At 43.2% G+C, this 13045-nt stretch overlaps 1 non-coding gene and 1 pseudogene across 1 annotated transcript; both read right to left on the bottom strand.

Annotated features, from left to right (window-relative positions):
- Nucleotides 1-3129: 3129 nt before the first annotated feature.
- Nucleotides 3130-3873, bottom strand: LOC115518178 (annotated as a pseudogene).
- Nucleotides 3874-7714: 3841 nt separating this feature from the next.
- On the bottom strand, nucleotides 7715-7787 carry TRNAK-UUU. The gene has a single exon. It is a non-coding gene; the product is annotated as a tRNA-Lys (tRNA).
- Nucleotides 7788-13045: the final 5258 nt, after the last annotated feature.

The following is a 13045-nucleotide window of genomic DNA, read 5'->3' as shown; positions in this document are numbered from 1 at the left end:
GAGAGAGGGAGACACAGAATCGGAAACAGGCTCCAGGCTCTGAGCCATCAGCCCAGAGCCTGACGCGGGGCTCGAACTCACGGACCGCGAGATCGTGACCTGGCTGAAGTCGGACGCTTAACCGACTGCGCCACCCAGGTGCCCCAATAAGCTTAGAGTTTTTAAGGAACAGCAAGAAGGCCAATGTGGCTAGAGTGAAATGAGCAAGAGAATGGTAGATGTGCAAGATGACTTCGCAGGGAGGTAGACAGGGACCAGACCACGTGGTATCTATACTGTTGACCATGATGAGGAATTTTTATTTCATTCTGAATTTGATGAGAAGCATTAGAGGTTCTGAGCAGGGTTCTGTGACTTATGGTTTTAAAGATCCCAGCTGCCACATGGAGTAACATTTTTGAGGGACAAAAGTAGAAGAAAATAGACCAGCTGGGAGGCTGTTGCATTAATGCAGGCAGATGATGGTGGTGGCTTAGACAGAAGAGATGATGAGGATGGCAGGTGGTGAGAAATGGTTAATTATGGATATCTTTAGAAGGAACAATCAATAGGACTTGCCAGTGGGATTGCTGTGGATGTTAGGGGGAGAGAAATCTTGGAGATTGACTCCCATGCTTTTGGCCTATGGAGCTAGGTGACCAGTGACATGCTTTATTTATTTTTAAAATTTATTGATTTATTCTGAGAGAGAGAGAGAGCACATGTGGGCATGAGTGGGGGACGGGCAGAGAGAGAGGGAGAGAGAGCATCCAAGCAGGCTCCACACTGTCAGTGCAGAGCCCAGTGTGGGGGTCGAACTCATGACTGTGAGGTCATGACCTGAGCCAATGTCAAGAGTTGGACACTTAATCAACTGAGCCACCCAGGCACCCCAGTGGTATGCTTTAATGAGGGGTGTGGTGAGAGCTGGTTGGGGAGTGGTGGTAGAAATAAAATATTTTGGTTTGAAAGTAAGTTGGAGATGTCTATTAGACCCCAAAACAGAAAGGTTGGGGCAAAACTGATCAATTTGGACATCATCCTCTCAGAGACAGTATTTAGCCACATCCCTTCCCTTCCCTCCCCCCATAAATCCATTCTCAAATCCCCCCTGCAGCCTCGGGGAAGCTTCCTGTCATGGGTGACTTATGGAAGGAATCTTTTATCTTTCCTCTCTGGCACAAGTCTTCCCCAGGAGGTCTGTGCTGAGCCTACCACAAGTAAAATCTAGAAAATAGAAAAAGCAGAAAACCAAGACAAGACATTTTAAAGAAAAGTACATTGTATTGCAGTGCATTATGAATTTAAAAATTGTAAGTTGATTGATTATATATGTATGCTACATGTTTTAAGATTTAAACTTCTGTAAAGCAGCAGTTGTTCTGTTCTGTGTTTTCTTGGGAGGCAGTTTAGAGGAGTGGTTAAGATCACTGGCCTTGGACTCCTACTCCTTGGGTCCAATTTAGAGATACGTAATTCTAGTCTAGTTATTAAATCTCTCAGCACCTCAGTATCCCCATATGTGAAATGGAGGTTGTAATAGAACTACCATTTAAGGCTATTGTAGAGATTAAATGACTGAGAGTGAGTAAAGCCCTTAGGATGGTTCCCATATAGAATGAACTCAATAATCACTGACTGTTAGTATATATGTGCTCTACAGGATCATAGCATATTGTGGATCCCACATAAGAAATACTCAAGCAGAGGCTAAAATACTTCTATAAGAATGGTGTAGGAGGAACACCTTATTGGGAGGGGGTAGTTTCTGGATCTAAAACCTTCTAATTTTGGATTCTTTTCCATTCTATGAAGTAACTCCTGTGCTGCCTGGGAGCATGGTGTGTTGATTGACCATGTGACAAAGTGTGAGGCTGGTGAAAACAGGGAACTTCTTGGTTTCCTTTAGATGCCATCATTTTTGTTGAGTTGCCTACCCTTATCCCAGATGCCAGAGGATCTGCTGTGCTTTCTGCTTACCTGGGTTCCCTGCCTCTGTCATCCTATCCAGACTCCTGATTCTTTAGGTGAGAGTCTGCTAGCCAGCTGACCATAGGGTGTAGTCTTTCATCATGGCTGGTAGGCAGTATTCACATTCATGACAAGTTTGCAGAGGTGAGTAGTGATGGGCACACTGAGTGAGGGAGAGGATTGCAGAACCTGCACTGGACACTGTAGTGGGATTTAGATAGTTGCAGGTCCCTGTGGCCCATCCTGCTGGAGCCCTGGGGGAAGTTATTCTAGAAGGAACTAAATGTATCTAAAATCTAAGCTCTGGAGAAGAGGAAATGAAATTTGTACACCGACCAGTTGTCACCATGCTTACATACAGGGCCGGACTCTATGTTCTCTGGAGAGAACGGATAAGATCTTTAAGTCTGAGAACAAACACGGTAAAACTCGTTTGCAGCTGTGTTTAAGTGTTGTGCTATTTGCAAGTAGGCGCCATATCCCTGCACTTGCTTCAGAAAATCCAGCTATGTGGTTTGCATTAAAACACACACACACACACACACACACACACACACACAAGAACCTAACCATTACAGTGTCAGCTCCAGGTGGTTCCTTTCTTTTTTGGTATTAAATCTGTTAATATCTTTAATAATTCTCTTACTTCTAAATCTTTCCACAAAGGGCAGTACAGTTCTTCAGCTTATTGCAAACATGTCTTTAAAAAAAAAAAAAGCAACCTTAATGTTGAAGCTCTAGTTACAAATTTTAGTTATTGGCACTATACCATAAGCCAAATATTGTCCTTGTTTTAAAACAAGGTCAATATTTCACTGGAGAATATAGCCAACACATTTTTTCCTCTATATATCTACATCCAATGGTGGTATTTTATAGGCTAATTTAAAAACAAATGCAAATTTTAAAAAAGTAATGAAAGCCATGTTTTGCTCAGGAATACTATTGTACACATACCACGGAGGTTGTTTTTTTTTTTTATTTTTTACTAAAAAAATTTTTTTACGTTTATTTATTTTGAGACAGAGAGAGAGCATGAACAGGGGAGGGTCAGAGAGAGAGGGAGACACAGAATCTGAAACAGGCTCCAGGCTGTGAGCTGTCAGCACAGAGCCTGATGTGGGGCTCGAACTCACGGACTGCGAGATCATGACCTGAGCCGAAGTCGGTCACCCAACCGACTGAGCCACCCAGGCACCCCCAGAGGTTGTTTTTACAGCAGATACTAGTTTGCCAAACTTCAATGGCGAAACACTAAGTTGTGAGTTTGGTATTGTCCCCCTAGCTGCTTCTTGCTGCCCTGGAGAATCTGGCCATTAGTGATGTTGACAAACCACCTTGTTGCCACCATTTCCCTTCTTACAGGTGACCGCACTGTGCAGAATACGCATATCCTTAAGATGCAAGGCCTAGCAAAAAGCTTCCCACAAATCCACTGGATATCAACATGTTCTGTTTGATAAATTCTGTTGCTTCTTCAATTATACTATTGATTTTAGGTGCTGCTGTATTTGCTCATTTCTCAATCTTTCACTCGGTTTACATCTTTTTTGCTCTCTTCCAGTCAGTCTGCACACAGCCACTGTGACGGGCAATCGCAGAAGAGCAAAGCCACCTCCTAATGCAGTTGCTGTAAGCTCTCCAGCTCTCTGGGACAAAACCCCCTGCATGCCAGCCAGTCACACCACCCCTTACAATCTGGGTGGCTACTGAGTATTTTTCTACCACAGGTCCAGAACTGTGGCCAAATACTCGATTCCACCAATGGTGTCTTCTTGCATACTCAGTTAAATCTAACCCTTCCTAAGACTCATCATCGCCTTCCTACTCTTGGGGGGGGGGTGCGGTTGAGGGTGCGGTTCCGGGGTCGCCATGACACCGCCAGTCCAGGTGGATCCTTTCAGATGTAACTGAACCAACCATCTCTCTCTGTTCTGCCCCTCCCTCACGGAGACTGTGAGGAGTGTGGTCCTCAGCCAGGTATTTAAAAGAAGGTCTCAGAGGGGAAACGCTAACACTTTCACTGGGTCTTTGCCTAACCAAGCGAGCAGCCAAATAAAAGCTCTTCCTAAAAGGATGTAACAGCCAAATGTCATGGGTGATTCCAGATTGGATCCTGAATTAAAAAAAAAAAAAACTGTCAAAGATATTTTGGGACAATTGAAGACAGTTGACTATGGATTGTATGCTAATTAGATCCTCATCATTCAGAATGTAGGCCACTGACCACACCAGCTGCATCACCTAGGAGCTTGTAAGAAATGCAGTGAAGGGTCTAGGTGGCTCCGTCAGTTAAGCATCCGACTTTGGCTCTGATCATGATCTCAGGGGTTTGTGAGTTGAGCACTGCATCAGTCTCTGTGCTGTCAGCACCAAGCCCCCTTCAAATACTCTCTTTCCCTGTCTCTCTGCCCCTCACTCGCTCCCGTGCACACATACTCTTTCTCTCTCAAAAATAAACATTAAAAAATAAATAAATAAATTATGGGCACCTGGGTGGCTTAGTCAGTTAAGCATCAGACTTCACCTCAGGTCATGATCTTGCAGTTAGTCAGTTAGAGCCTGGAGTCAGGCTCTGTGCTGACAGTTCAGAGCCTGGAATATTCTGTGTCTCCCTCTTTTCTCTGCCCCTCCCCCACTAGCACCCTGTCTCTCTCTCTCTCTCTCTCTCTCTCTCAAATAAATAAACATTAAAAATTTTTTAAATAAATAAGTTTAAAACAATAGAAATGCAGCATCAGTCCCCACCCCACGTCGTTTATATGCACATTAAAGATTGAGAAGCGTGTGTGTGAGTGCTCGTGCATATTCCAAGTAGAATTCAGAGGTATGTTTGCAAAACAGACTGAAAGTGATGCTTTTAAAGGAACTGGATCGTAGATTCCTACAAGGCACCATGGACTGTCCTGCTGGAGCCATTAGTCTTCTAAGTGGATAGACCAGGCACGGAGCTATCTACTGCACCAAGAAGAGGAGGAATGATGGAATTAGACCACCCCACGGGAAGAAGCTCCAGAGACCCAAAGGTGCCTGGGGATTCATTGTCACTATGCGACAAGAAGTCAACAAGGTTAGGAGTTTGGGTGTATCCCCTTAACTTGGTGGGGATTTTTTTCCCTCAGTTGGATGACACAGCTTAAAATTCCTTCCTTCATGTGTTGTAATTCCCTCTGGTTTTCCCCAACCCTTTACTGTGGTTGGACAACACCCCTTCAACTTTGTGTGTTGGTGACAGGGGAGAAGTGAGACCTTCCCTGTGGTCACAGCCCTCAGTGGAGGCCTTTGCAGGGGTAGAAGCATCCATGGCAGGGGGCAGGGGGCCCTGGGTTCCAGGCTGCATTTTCTAGAAGGAGAGTTGGCACGTTGCCACTCCTGGGTCTCATTTAAGTGTCTCTGTCTCCTTGCGGGTCTGAGCCTTGTATTCAGGATTACTAACTCTGAGAACTTGTAAGTGCCAAATCACAGAAGGGGAAGTGGTCAGGATGAGCCTCCCCCAAGCTCCATATTTCTCTAGCTATAGAGAATTTGAGTCATGTTGGGGCATTTATTTCACATAAAGACTAGCAAACCAAAAAGAACTGAGAAATTACCTCTCCCCATTCTTGTTTCCAAATTCCATTCAGGTTTGGAACTTATTTGAACAATTTTCATTTTGAAACATGAAAAGGTGGAAGATTCCAGCCTCTTTCTGTTAACAGTAGACAAAGATAAGCATCTCTCCACAAAGGTACAAGATTATGTTACCCTTCTGGAATCCTGGTAGCCAATTCAAGTTGTTTTTGAAGCACAATGCTACCCATGAGGCCTAAACCAAAAGAACCAGACATTCCAGATTGACTCAAATAATTCCATTTTTTAAATGTAATGTTCTGGCACCTCTGTGATTTCCATATTTGTTCCAGTTTTCATCACACCCTGTGATACTGAATGGCAACATCAGGAACAGAATGCTTCTTTGAATAACTCAGCTGCCTTCCTACCTTGTGGCTATCAGGTGTAGGACACAGTTTGTCAGGAATTAAAAGAAAACACAATTTCTATTCAAGAATTTAATTCTCTTTCAACACATATAAAAACGGGAAAATTTATTTTGTGGTTTATTGTGCGGAGGACAAGTCTTCTAAAAAAACCAAAAGAAGGCAATTCTCAATGGAAACTATGGATCTTTGATCAACTTTTTATTTCTGCATGATTTGAGATTTATGAAGAGCCAGACTAAAACCTATTTTGTTTTTCACTGTGTCTTATAAGTAGGGGAAAAAATGACATTAGTAACTATTGAGCCATGTGACTCTCAAATACATAGTAACTTGGCTTTGTATTCGCTCACAATGCTTCTAGAAACCCCACGATAGAAAGGTTAAATCCTTTTCATTTTCTTTGGAACTATTTGGAAACATTCACAGCTCAGAGCTGGGATGTCCATCCTATAGTTTATGTAGCATAACTGTGTTGTCTCTGATTCTCCAGAACAAGAGTTTACAACCGAACTGGAAAACAACTGTCCTGCGCTACGTCTAGTCTAGCTATGTAGGCCAGACTTTATCAGTTTTTGGTACTGCTTGTGATAATTACCTCTTGCCAAACATGCTTGTCTGAATTATTCCATAAAACACGCTTGATAAATGGACTTATCAAGACCATTAGGTCTTGAAGAACTTAAATTAGTCCCAGATGACTCTCTTTTCAGTTAAAAGATAAATTTAAATAAAATGTGAATGTAAACATATTTTCAACTCAGAGTTCTATTTTAACCACTGAAGCACATTCTGGCACTAAGTACTATATCTATTTTTGACATTTATGACTTTTGCATTTGTTGGAAACACACAAGACCTCAGGTGGCTGTATCTATTTTTTATATTTACGACTCTTTTGTATTTGCTGGAAACAAACAAGTTCTCAATTTTCTATCTGTAAAATGAAATAATAACATATGCTTCATAAGGATCTGAGGATGAGTAAATAAGATAGTAGAAAGAAAGGGGTTTATCACAGTACCTGGTGCATAGTGAGTGTTCAGTAAATGTTACAATAGAATTCCTTTAACTTGTGGCAGAGGTACACACATTAGGGAGGTGATTTAAATATATTCATTTCCCTTGGTTTTCAGACTAATGTATTTATCTTTCATTGTACTATAATGGCTGTCAATAGCAATTCGGAGCTATTTGTGCATTAGTTAAGTTTTAAAAATGTAAGGCTCCTTCTGATCTGCTTTTAAGGCCCTCTGCTTTTCTGGTGCAGCTTCACTTCTTTCCTGCTCCCAGCTCACCATCTGTACAGAACCATGACTGGTCCTGAGAGATACTCCACAGTTTCTTTTCCAGTCCTACCGACATATAATTGACACATAACACTGTGTAAATTTACAGCGTATTATCGTGTATGGATTTGATACATTTACACATTGCAAAATGATTACCACCATAGGATTGGGTACAACCTCCCTCAGGTCACATAACTACTTTGTGTGTGTGTGTGAGTGTATGGTGAGACATTTAAGATTTATTCTCCTAGGAACTTCTCGGTATATAATACAGTATTATTAACTATAATCACCATGCCATCTAGTAGATCCCTAGAACATATTCATTTTCTAATGAATATAAAACTGGCATTTTGTGCTTTTTGACCAACATCCCCCTATTTCCTACCTCCTACCCCCAACCCCTGGTAACCAACATTCTACTCTCTGTTTCTATGAGTTCAGCTTTTAATTTTTTTAGCTTTTTATTTTTTTGTTTTTTCTAAGTAAGCTCTATGCCCATCATGATGTTTGAACTCATGACCCTCAGATCAAAAGTCAGATGCTCTACCCACTGAGCCAGCCAGGCACCCCGAGTTCAACTTTTTTAGAATCCATATATAAGTGAGATCAGACAGTGTTTGTCTTCCTCTGACTTATTTCACTTAGCATAATGCCTTCAAAGTCTATCCACATTGTCAAAAACAGCAGAATGTTCTTCTTTCTTGTGGCTGAATATTTTAATATATATATATATATATATATATCACATATGTATCACATATATCATATATATATCACATCTGCTTTATCAATTCATCCATTGTAGAGCCCTCAGGTTGTTTCCATACCATAGCTATTGACTCCACAGTTTCTTGTATCATTTTTTTTTCTGTCTGGAAAACTTCCCCAGCTCTCTTGGTTATGATTCTGTTCTTCCTTTAAGACCTGGCTCACACATTTTTTCTTTTACAAAGTTATCTCTGATTCCCTTAGTCCAAAAATAATCTCTACCTTAGAGTCATTCTAATGACATTGAAAAAAATTTTTTAAGGTTTTTTTTTTTTTTTTTTTTTTGAGAGGGAGGGAGAGAGAGAGTGCACAAGCACAAGCGGGGGAGGGGCAGAAAGCGAGAGGGGGACACAGAATCCAAAGCAGGCTCCAGGCTCTGAGCTGTCAGCACAGAGCCTGACGCAGGGCTGGAACCCACGAGCCATAGGATCATGACCTGAGCCAAAGTCAGATGTACAACCGACTGAGCCACCCAGGTCCCGACATTGAAAATTTTTTAAATAAAACTTTAAATTTAGAATAGGATCAGAATTACAGAATAGTTGTGAAGATTATATAGAGGATTCCTATATACCCCTTAGCTCATGTCTCCTAATGCTCATATTACTATACTACATTTGCCACAATGAATAATCCAGCATTGGTACATGCATTGAGCCCTTTTAATTTATTTTGTAGCCGACTCAACTGTAAACTCCTTGAGGCCAGACTCTGTGGCCACTAACCTTTTCATTCCTGTAATCTGTACAAAGTCTGTGCTTACCATCGTGCACTGACTAGGTACTAAAACAATATTTGTTGAATGAATAATTGCCTTCATTGCCTTAACTGCCTGCTTCAACAAAACCCTCAGTTTGTTTATTGTAAATCAACTTTGTATTCAAGTAGAACATACATGCAAAAAATGTGATCATAAATATGGAGCTCAATGAATTTTCACAAAGTGGACACATTCATGTAACTATCACTGAGATCTTCAAATAGAACACTTCCTGCATATTTCCTTTCCTTGGAAGCCCCCCAGTGCACCCCTTCCAGTCTTCCATTTTGACTTCTTATAATGCCCTCATTTTTATTTTAACAATGGGATTCAGTGTCATGGTTTATGATTATAATGTAACTTTCTTTTATATTGTTATCATATCCATGCAACGTAGCTTGAATCTATCTATTAAAAAATTCACTGCTGATTAAAGGAAGTACGATGAAGTAGATTTTCCAACCGCCAAACAATGTCCATTGTCCTTGTAGTTTATATAATTTCTTCATCAAGGCCCAGCTTATAGTTGGGTGTACCCACTTTGAGCTGAAGGACAATTCCAGTCTGAAAACATCAGTCGGGCCACTGTAGGAAGTAGGATATAAACCATTTTGGTTTCTGTTCCCTTAGAAACACATGGAACAAAATAAAGTTTGCCAAATGGAAATATACAAAACCACTGGGGAAATAAATGTTATTTTTAAGCTTCTAAGAGGCTATCACAAATAACCGGGAGGAGAGTGGAAAGAATTCAAAAAGCAGGTGACCTTTTAACAGGCAGAACACAGCAGGGTTAGCAAGTGCCTGGAGAATGTTGTGACTTGGAGAAAGAGATGCTGAGAGCCCAGGCTGGGCGGGACTGACCTCAGTGGACATGATGAGAATGGAGCTGGCTTTTCCCCATCTTACGACAACTGGATAGCAAAAAGGAAACCATCCTCCAGAAATGGGAGCTGTGAGAATCCCTGGGTACCAAAAAAGGAGCAGATTTGGAGATCTGGGAGCTGGTGGGTTTTTGTTGGCAGCCATATCTGGAGCGTCACGCTCAGAAGGCTGGCTTTCCTCCACTCTTAGAGCAAATATCACCCTGCAGAGACACCAGGGTGACCTGTCCTCTAGGTGGAGACCACAGAGGCAAGGCAGGTTGGTTAGAAGGAGGAGGATGTCTGCACTGTCAGTAGAGAAAGCTGCTCTGGAAACGAGACAGGGAGAAGGGCAGGCGTCTCTTCTGGGTTCAGAGGGGAAAAGAATCCACCGTGGCCTGTCTCTGTCCTTCTGAGGTTATTTCACTGCTAGCGTTCTCAGATGGATCAGGAATTGACAGCTAGTTTGCACAATATATACCAGTTACACAAGTTGCCTGCTTTGTGGTGTGTATTTATTTATTTAAAAATTTTTTTCTTTTTCTTTCTTTTTTTTTTTTAACTTATTTTTGAAGGACAGAGCATGAGCGGGGGAGAAACAGAGAGAGAGGGAAACAGAATTTGAAGGCTCCAGGCTCTATGCTGTCAGCACAGAGCCCGACGCGGGGCTCGAACTCACGAACCGCGAGATCATGACCTGAGCCGAAGTCAGACGCTCAACCGACTGAGCCACCCAGGCAACCCCCCCCCCAGTTTTTTTAATGTTTATTTATTTTTTTGATAGAGACTGAGTATGAACAGGGTAGGGGTAGAAAGAGAGAGACACAGAATCTGAAGCAGGCTCCAGGCTGTCACCACAGAGCGCAACACAGGGCTCGAACTCACTAACTCTGAGATCATGACCTGGGCCAAACTCAGCCGATTAACCAAGTAAGCCACCCAGGCACCCCTATGGTGTGTGTTTAAAACAAGACAGAGAATGTTGCCAGTTGGTCAGTCTAGCTTTCCACACAGAGATAGCTTTGAGAAAACTGGCTCGACTAGAGATAGTGCATGCCACATTTTCTCTCATAAAGGGAAAGCCTCTCCAGACCAAGCAAAGAGGGAGATGCCAAGAGCTGGCTGTTCCTGCTTATCCCTTGGGTTACAGACAGTCACAACTCCAAGCACAGCAGGGACCCATAGTGCTGTGGTATTCACGTAACTACTAGCATCGCATGTCCTTTAATGAGCAGACTGACAAACAACAGTATGTGTTAGATCTTCTGGAAAAAAGCTCTCAGAAGCCTGAATGTGTTCTCAAACCATCAGCCTTTCTTCACCATTTCCTTCTACTACCACAACGGTCAGTCAAAGTGACTTGCCAGAGGTTAGTAGAAGTAGGTGCATGTAGGAGCTCACAGAGAAGTACTGGATGGCTCCTGGGCTTTGTTTATCCTAGATACCTGCAATCTTACAAAAATAGACCAATCTCTCTTTCTAGAGAGGCAATTCACAGCAAGGCAGAAAACGCACTAACTGGCGTTACTCTTCCTTCGCTTAGCCCAGTTCTTTTTCCGCATTTCTGATTTTTTGTTTTTAATAAGAGAAAGAGACAAGAAGAGTTTTCCCAAATAACACATTGAAGCTTGTGACTAACAGAAGTAAAACTGAATGTTCAACATCAGTGTTATAAAAATCATCCACTTATCTTCCTGGAGAGTTTTTCTTTTAGGTGCCAGCTTACTGTTTTTCTGTGGACTCTCTTCCTTACCTGAATGAGAGGTGCATTCTCTTTTGCTACTAACCTCCACCTCCATTGCAAAGACTGTGACCTCCCACTTTAGAGGCACAAAATCTCAGCCCACTGCTCTGTACAATCAGTCCTCTCTCCTTGCTCTCTACCATCAACAATATGGAAAAGAGCAGAAGTTTCCAAGGTTCCGTCACTCCTGAACATACACTGGGTGAAATTTAGGCGGGGATTGTATGCTTGTATGCTCCACCAACCAACAACCCCTAAACATGGGCAAAGGTGTAGGGATGGTCTACTCACTACCTATATACCAGTGAAAGTTAAGAGACATACTAGATGCCCATAAATTGAAATTGTGTTTAAATAACTGATGGCACATCCACTAAGGGGACTCTAGGAGCTTTAATGTTTGCTAAAAGTGCATAACATGTTTCTGCTACAATATTAAGTAAAAAAGGTAGGATACAAAATATATTTATAATATGACTGCAGCTGAGCAATGTTTAAAACCTAAAAATCTTTTGCAAAGAAAAAAAGAAGGAGGAGAAGGAGGAGGAGGAGGAGGAAGAGAAGGAAAAGGAGAAAAAAAGAATGGACACAAATGCTTCAGAATAAACAGACTGAGTGAGCCCTGAGGGTGACACTTTGGGTGATTCCTTCTCTGTTTGTAATTTTCCACCTTTTACTCGAGCATGTCCTCCTTTTATAATTATGAAAATCTTGATTTCTTGCATTTAACCAGTGAGCAAAAGCAGTAGACAGAGGCGCTGTGGTCGGGCACCCAGTGCTCCAGGGGCCAACCGGGCGGATTTGGCGGTGGCTGCCTGGGCCGGGCGAGGTCCCTGAGCCAGCCTCCGGGACACAGGACTCTGCTGGGGCAGAAGCCTTCAGAGAGGAGCCTAATTTATCTGAGCACAGCTGACGTCGCTCAGAGAAATCCAGAAAGTGCTGATTAATCACGCAGTCAGGGCTAATCCCTGGAAAGAACTCGAGTCGAGGTGACACAAAACAGTGCCCCAGGCGGGAACACGACCTCAGGCGCCGCCGCGGGGCCAAAATCTGGGCCTCCACGTCTCGCCGCCGCCTGGAACGCTCTGCGGCGCTGGCTGCGCAGGTGGCGCATGCGCACCCCGCAGGCCGGCCCCCTCCAGCCGCCGGCCCGCCACCTGCTCGGCGTCCCCAGGCTCGCGCCCGCCCCGGGCCGGTTCTTGTGAGCGTCAACTCTGTTTACTGCTTCGTGGTCGCCAACCCACGGGCACTGCTCTTAAGGTTGACTGTCACCGTGGTGGGAAGACATTGGCCAAGAACTGTTTTCCTTGGAGAGAGCTCTCACACAGTCTGAGAGAAAATTAGTATTAAAGGTTGTCTGCTCTAGAGGAGAAAAGAGTGATTCAAAGGACCGTGGAGACCTGAGATGTCAGTGGAGGCACCTGGCAGTGAACTATATTGCTCTTACGAATGGCTTTATAAGGGGCGCCTGGGTGGATCAGTTGATTAAGCCACCCGCTCTTGGTTTTGGCTCAGGTCATGATTTCACAGTTTCTGGGGTTCGAGCCCCTGCCAGGCCCCGAAATCTTCCGAAAAGAATCCTGGGCGAGGCCAGGCAAGCAGGAGAAAGACTCGAAGCGTTCCAAGTGGGAACCTACTGGGCTCTGCTCAGAAGGAAACGCTGCAAAGAGTGCGGAGGAGCCAGGGGA

Source organism: Lynx canadensis, chromosome A1 (assembly GCF_007474595.2).
Source record: "Lynx canadensis isolate LIC74 chromosome A1, mLynCan4.pri.v2, whole genome shotgun sequence".
Lineage (NCBI taxonomy): Eukaryota > Metazoa > Chordata > Mammalia > Carnivora > Felidae > Lynx > Lynx canadensis.
This window is presented reverse-complemented; position numbering and strand designations above follow the sequence as displayed.